The sequence below is a fragment of the Tachysurus vachellii genome, chromosome 2 (assembly GCF_030014155.1).
Source record: "Tachysurus vachellii isolate PV-2020 chromosome 2, HZAU_Pvac_v1, whole genome shotgun sequence".
NCBI lineage: Eukaryota > Metazoa > Chordata > Actinopteri > Siluriformes > Bagridae > Tachysurus > Tachysurus vachellii.
Window position 1 is genome coordinate 597,502 of NC_083461.1, and position 8,382 is coordinate 605,883.

Consider the following 8,382-nt stretch of genomic DNA (forward strand, 5'->3'; position numbering starts at 1 on the left):
GCCTCCCATTGTGAGGACCCTGAAAAGACAAAAAGGTCTAAGTCTGACTCCTTCATTTAAAGAATCAAACAATAAATTAGGTAGAAGAACTTGAATTAGAACCTTTGTTAGAAGACAGATTGACTTCGAAGGACACCTGTGTTAAAGTTAAAACCAACTCTGATAGTTGATCTTGTGTTTTCAAAACTAACCCGTGCAAACTAGAACACATTTCTTAGCGGGATTGTGGAAGGGTTTCCTACGCAATCCGAAAACATGTGTCACTAAGGGACACGTACATCAGTATAATTACTTCAGTTTGTACACTGAGCTGATGCTACAGGTTTAGAGACTGATTAGAGAACTGCAGGAATTTGTAGGTGTTCCTAATAAAGTGGATGGAGAAATGGCAAAAACATAAGGTACAATAAAGTATATACAAAATGCTAAAATATATAAAATCTCTTGTGTCAAAGTTTTTTTTTCTGGATAGAAATTGTATAACAATGGGATTATAGGATTATAAGTTTTTATGACCTGATGATTATGGCAAATGATCTCATGTGGACCTGAAAATGAAAGTTTGTACTAAATAATAAATACATTTTATCTTTTGAAAACCAAGTGAACACATGATTATATGTGAAAATCCTGATCCACACCACTTACCGGTTAGTGGCATTAATTCACTATAAGAATAAAACCACGAAGAAGAAGAAGAAGAAGAAGAAGAAGAAGAAGAAGAAGAAGAAGAAGAACTTCCTGGTTGTGAATCATTGAGCCGGAGTTTTTGACTTGTGTCAGTAACTAAACTTTTTCCCAACAAAGGCTTTGGGTTTTTTCTTTTGTTTAAAGACAGCAGATCGGATCTGGATTATTACAATAATAATATGTTGGATGAAGGTAAGTTACTCACTGAAGATGTCAAACTCTCAGCTTGTTCAGTTCGTTGAGTTCAGGATGTTTATTCTTTTTCTCCATCATCAGAAGATTGCAGCATTAGAGGTGGAAAGTGGAGATCGTCAAAAGTATTTCTTTCTGTAGGAGTTAAAGATCTTCATCAGTCAGATGTTACTGAGACTTTAATCAGTGCTGCAATGTGTTCTGTCTTCATCTAAACTAGGGCTGAAACGATTACTCGAGTAACTCGATTACAAAAATGTATCGAGGCAAATTCCTCTGCCTCGAAGCATCTTTTAATTCATTTTAAAGCTCACGTCACGTTCTTATGCAATTATAGTGTGTGTGTATGTGTGTGTGTATGTGTGTGTATGTGTGTGTGTATGTGTGTGTATGTGTGTATGTGTGTATGTGTGTGTTTTTGTGTGTGTGTGTGATATGTGTGTGTGTATGTGTGTGTATGTGTGTGTGTGTGTATGTGTGTGTATGTGTGTGTGTATGTGTGTTTCTGTGTATGTGTGTGTGTGTGTTTGTGTGTGTGTATGTGTGTGTTTGTGTGCAAACCTCTACAATATTACTCTAAGTGATCTCTGACTGACAAAGGCATATATCATTACAAAAATGCATCGAGGCAAATTCCTCTGCCTCAAAGCCTCTTTTAATTAATTTTAAAGCTCACGTCACGTTCTTATGCAATTATTGTGTGTTTATGTGTGTGTATGTGTGTATGTGTATGTGTGTATGTGTGTGTGTATGTGTGTGTGTATGTGTGTATATGTGTGTGTGTATGTGTGTGTGAGTGTGTATGTGTGTGTATGTGTGTGTATGTGCGTGTGTGTGTATGTGTGTATGTGTGTGTTTGTATGTATGTGTGTGTTTGTGTACAAACTTCTACAATATTACTCTTAGTAATCTCTGACTGACGAAGGCATATATCGTTAGCTCCTACATGGAAAACTACCTTTGAGTACCAATGCTAACCAGTGCTGCTGGAGCCCCTAAAGGCTGAGCTATTTTCACATGCCTTAAGATGGAGTCTCCTATAACCAGAGCTCTTTCAGGTTTCTCAGCGGGTTCTTCACTGAGGAGATCAAACCTGTTAGACATGTGAAGAGGAGTGGTGCTCCTGTGGGCAAGCCTTAGCATTAGCTTTGGCCTTGGGTCTTTGTCACCAAGTCGTCACCCATTTGCAGTGAGGGCTCTAATGCTGGAGTTGGAGGGCCTATGGCAGACAGATTTTTCCCTACAGAAACTACACCACTATCACTATCGCTGATCCTCTCTAGTGTCTGGATGTGCATCTCTAAAGCTTAAATCTTCTCCATCAGAGAGCTAACATACACTTATCACAAGTAAAATTAACGCTAATGACGGAGGAAGAATTAATAAACATGCTGCAGCTCAGACACTGGACAAGATGAAAGTTCCCCATACTTAATGATTACGTACCTTTGACTGAATAGGATTCCCCCCAACACCACTTTCAGTTACTTTTAAGAATTGATTAATTTTTAAAGAATTTTAAGAATTCTCTCTGTTTCTGTTTGAATCATGTTAATAAAATCTCAGTGTACCGAATGCTCGTTGCTCTTCTACCTTCATCTCTCATACTACATGAGGAGCGTTCCGTCCTGTTGCGCAGCATCACAAATAAATTGTGGACTGTTTAGCTCTCATCGGTGCCTTCCAGCATGCTATTTTCTCAAAACTTCCACAAAAGACATTTTTACAAGTGTTCCACAAATAAAAATGAGTGAATTAATTCCATTAGACCAGCTTTATACTATTAGCTTTAACAGAGCCAAATAAATGGGGATTGATTCAATATAAAACTCTGAAGTTAAACAGATATAATCTTTATAGTAAATATAATGTGTCTGAAGACGCAAATCACTTAAACTTTGTAATAAATTTCACTACGTTTTAATCATTTTGTTAATAAAATGTGTGTGTATGTGTATGTGTGTATAAATCTACACTTTAGCAAAAATTTACATATAAAAATATATTGCCCCATAAATGTAAAAAAAACTAATGTAGAAAAGAATTGTAAAGTTCGTCTCGACAAACTTTGATGTTGGCTTTGACGAGGCAAGTAATTGCAAAGGCGGTGCTTTTTGGAGGCGAGTGGACATAAGGGTCAGTGTTACATTTGGAGGCAAGTGGACAGAAAGATAGGGTGCCAAAACATTTCGAGACAAGTGGAGACGAGCATGTGACGTCATCGAAATACTCCTGAGGAAGTTCCCCTCATTGGGCTGAGTGTTTTTATATGTCACATGTCCATGTTGTGCTAATTTTTGATTTTCACGTGACATCACGTGACGCCATCAGAATACCCACAAGGCAGTTCCCCTCATTGTGCTGAGTGTTTTGATATGTCACATGTCCATGTTGTAAAAAGTTTTTTGATTTTGCATATTTTGGGGGCGGGGCTGCGGCACAACCGGAAGGCCAGTCGGTAGACCAATTTAAACCTTTGTTCAGAGTATCACCCTAAAGGAGCTGGCAGAGTTTGGTGTAGATAGTTCAAAAGCGTGCCGAGTTATAAACCTCCAAAGTTTTTAATGGGAGTCTGTGGGAAAAAAGGCCATTTTGAGACCCAGTACCGGAAGTACTGGTACTCGGATCGCTTAGAAAATTAACAGCAACAAACTTCAGACCAGCGTCTACAACATATCTGAATTTGGTGGATGTGGCTTGAAAGCTCTAGGCCGCATTACATTTTATACATTTTTGTCTAAGCTGAAATAGGAAAACAGAATGTTGGCTTCTACAAAGCTACATAATAAGACATTGTGTGGATAAACTGGTGAAGTAGATATTTACACTTTAGGGAATTAGTTTATTAAGCATTTATGTCTCTAGTTCCTATTATATCACATTATATTACCTTTTCACCTTCCCATGAGCTCTGGTGACGTCATGGTTAGTTTACACAGTGAGTGTGATGACGATAAATAGGTTATTTCTGCATACAAGCTCAACTCTTGTGTCTCTAACTAGACTCCCTGTAGCTGGTCCTAAACCATTCTTCTCCAGTATAGATGATGAGAGCTAGAAGAGTGAACTAATTTTACACTTTCATTTGTTTATGCCCTGTTTGTCCTCGGCATGTTACTGTCACAGAATTTAGAAATGGTGTTGAAATCAGCATCACACAGGTGAGGTGAAACACAGAGGTGGGTGGAGAGCAGGTGGAGTAGGTGGAGTTTAAATGAACACAAAACAGACAGTTTAGTTATGAGCAGATAAAGGAAAAAGACATAGTTTACACAGTTGGTGTCATGCTTATACCTTTTCATGGTAAATGGATAATCTATCATTAAGTCAGATAAAATCACCAATTTCTAAGTTCACAAACTTTTTATTTTCTTCTTGTTGTGTCAAGTTTCTGTCAGAAAGTTTGCTGATGAAGCTCTGTCCTTTCAACTGAATTAAACTTGTCTATAATCTTCTCTTTAAATAAAAACAACTTCAACACAAGATCTGTTTTATCAAATCTTCATTTCACTTCTGATCAATTGGGTTAGCCCAAATTAACCCAGCTCTCCGTGCCCTCCTCTGTCTGTCAGTGGATCACCAGCTTTCTGACAGACAGGCAGCAGCTAGTGAGACTGGGAAAACTCAAATCCATCACCCGCACCATCAGCACTGGCGCCCCTCAGGGCTGTGTTCTCTCCCCACTGCTCTTCTCCCTGTACACAAATGACTGCACCTCTAATGACCCCTCTGTCAAGCTCCTGAAGTTTGCAGACGATACCACACTGATCGGCCTCATCCAGGACGGTGACGAGTCTGCTTACAGACTGGAGGTTGAACAGCTGTCTGGTGCAGCCTTAACAACCTGGAGCTGAACACACTCAAGACAGTGGAGATGATAGTGGACTTCAGGAGAAACCCTCCTGCTCTCCCCCCACTCACCATCATGGACAGCATTGTCACAGCAGTGGAGTCATTCAGATTCCTGGGAACCACAATCTCCCAGGACCTGAAGTGGGACATTCACATTGACTCCATTGTGAAAAATGCTCAGCAGAGGTTGTACTTCCTTCATCAGCTGAGGAAGTTGAACCTGCCACAGGATCTGCTGAAACAGTTCGCACCCCTCACATCCAGCACACTCACTCTGGACCCCTCACATCCAGCACACTCACTCTGGACCCCTCACATCCAGCACACTCCCTCACTCTGGACCCCTCACATCCAGCACACTCACTCTGGACCCCTCACATCCAGCACACTCACTCACTCTGGACCCCTCACATCCAGCACACTCCCTCACTCTGGACCCCTCACATCCAGCACACTCACTCTGGACCCCTCACATCCAGCACACTCCCTCACTCTGGAACCCTCACATCCAGCACACTCTCTCTGGACCCTTCACATCCAGCACACTCATTCTGGACCCCTCACATCCAGCACACTCACTCTGGACCCCTTACATCCAGCACACTCACTCTGGACCCCTCACATCCAGCACATTCACTCTGGACCCCTCACATCCAGCACACTCCCTCAGTCTGGACCCCTCACATCCAGCACACTCCCTCAGTCTGGCCCCCTCACATCCAGCACACTCACTCTGGACCCCTCACATCCAGCACTCTCACTCTGGACCCCTCACATCCAGCACACTCCCTCACTCTGGACCCCTCACATCCAGCACACTCACTCACTCTGGACCCCTCACATCCAGCACACTCACTCTGGACCCTTCACATCCGGCACACTCCCTCACTCTGGACCCCTCACATCCAGCACACTCACTCTGGACCCCTCACATCCAGCACACTCACTCTTTGAACTGTTGCCATCTGGTCGATGCTACAGAGCCCTGAGAACCAGAACGACCAGACACAGGAACAGTTTCTTCCCTCAGGTAATCCATCTGATGAACACTTAAGATACGCAGAACAAACTCTATTCTTACATTATTTAGTTAAAACACATACTTACTTATTTATATTTCAATTTGCACATTTTTCCACTGTACATACAACTGTCTTTATACTGAGCATACAACTGTCTTTATTATATGTGTGTACATGTCCTATCAATGCCATTCTGTTTACACTGTGGAGCTTCTGTACTAGAACAAATTCCTCGTATGTGAAAACATACTTGGCAATAAAGACCTTTCTGATTCTGATTCTGATTCTGATTCTGATTCATTTCCACAACACTTCAAAAAGTGAAGATTGGTGATGATCATGTGTAATGAGTCTGTCTGTGTTTCTGTCCTGTTTCTGTCTGCTGTCTTTCCCGGTTGTTAATTGTTTGCTCCGCCCACTCTTTGGTTTCCATGGACATTCATTGTACTCCTTCTCTCCTTCAGGTGTCTTGTCTTTGTCTTTAATTAGTTCTGCTGTGTGATTGGTTCTTGTCTCTTATTTATACTCTGTTTGTTCACTTCCCTGGTGTTGGTCGTTGCTAGATGTTGGTGTGCCTGTTCCTGTTCCTGTTTCCTGTAAGCTCTGTGTTCTGCCCTGTTCTGTTCTGTCTGTTTAGCTGTTTCTTGTGGTTTTGGACTATTAAACTTTAAAATCTGCATTTGGATCCTCACTCGCCTTTGTCCTGCATCGTGACAGAACGACCAACCACATGGATCCAGCAGACATTTTGTTTTGTTTGTATCAGGGGGATTCCCCAATTGAGGAGTATACGGAGGTATTCCTGGACTTATGCAATCAGGTGGATTTTGGGGAGAGGGCCCTTAAGGACATCTTCCGGCATGGATTGAAGGACGGGCTGCGCTACCTAGTGCCATTGGGCCAAGAGGTGGGGCCTTTCACGGACCTGGCCAACATAGCGTTGCTCCTGGGCGGGTCCTCCCTAACCGTGCACAGGACAGAGTCGGACACCGGCCCTAAATATTTTTTGGGGGGGGGCAGTAGGCGTCGGGGTCCGTGGGCTGCGGAGCCAGACCAGCCACGGACGCCCGAGGCCCCTACAGTACCTCGGTCCGACCCAGACCTGTGCACACCAGTGACCGAACCCGTCCACATGGGTGCCAGACCGGAAAGCTCGGGCGAGGCCCGGGGGAACCGGCTGATCGCCAAGCTGGCGGACACCCCGATGACGTCGGTTCGGGCGGCCGGCATCCCTACGGCACTGGCTGGAGCACCGAAGGCACCCGAAGCGCCTGAACCTGCTGAAGCACATGAACCTGTTGAGGTTCCCGAACCTGCTGAAACGCCTGAACCTGCTGAAACGCCCGAACCTGCTGAAGCACTTGAACCCGCTGAAGCACATGAACCCGCCGAAGCGCCCGAACCCGCCGACGCGCCCGAACCCGCGGAAGCGCCCGAACCCGCCGAGGCACCTGAACCTGCCGACGCACATGAACCTGCTGAAGCACCCGAACCGGCTGAAGCGCTTGAACCTGCTGAAGCACCTGAACCTGCTGAAGCGCCCGAACCTGCTGAAGCGCCCGAACCTGCTGAAGCGCCCGAACCTGCTGAAGCGCCCGAACCGGCTGAAGCACCCGAACCGGCTGAAGCGCCCGAACCTGCTGAAGCGCCCGAACCTGCTGAACCTGCTCTATCAGTCCCCAGTTTTGTCTCCCTGTCTCTGTCAGTCTCTCCCTCTCCTGTCCATCCTTATAGGTTCAAAGCGCCTCCAGCACCACCCTGGCCACCAACTCTGCTCTGGTTGCTGGCTCTGCCTGCGGTGCCACCCTGGTCTCCAGTCCTGCTCTGGTCGCTGGCTCTGCCTGCGGCGCCACCCTGGCCTCCGGTCCTGCTCTGGTCGCTGGCTCTGCCTGCGGCGCCACCCTGGTCTCCAGTCCCGCTCTGGTCGCTGGCTCTGCCGGCTCCGCCCTGGCCTCCTGCTCTGCCGGCTCCGCCCTGGCCTCCAGCTTCGCCGGCTCCGCCCTGGCCTCCAGCTTCGCCGGCTCCGCCCTGGCCTCCAGCTTCGCCGGCTCCGCCCTGGCCTCCAGCTTCGCCGGCTCCGCCCTGGCCTCCAGCTTCGCCAGCTCTGCTCTGCCCTCTACCGCCACATGGACCTGGCCCGCCTTCCCGCCCCCTGTTCCGCCTCCGCTCCGCCGCCCTCCGGTTCTGCGTTGGAGTGTCTGGAATCCACTCCTAGGGGGGGGGGCTCTGTAATGAGTCTGTCTGTGTTTCTGTCCTGTTTCTGTCTGCTGTCTTTCCCGGTTGTTAATTGTTTGCTCCGCCCACTCTTTGGTTTCCATGGACATTCATTGTACTCCTTCTCTCCTTCAGGTGTCTTGTCTTTGTCTTTAATTAGTTCTGCTGTGTGATTGGTTCTTGTCTCTTATTTATACTCTTTGTTCACTTCCCTGGTGTTGGTCGTTGCTAGATGTTGGATGTCGGTGTGCCTGTTCCTGTTCCTGTTTCCTGTAAGCTCTGTGTTCTGCCCTGTTCTGTTCTGTCTGTTTAGCTGTTTCTTGTGGTTTTGGACTATTAAACTTTAAAATCTGCATTTGGATCCTCACTCGCCTTTGTCCTGCATCGTGACATCATGATCACAGTCTGGGGA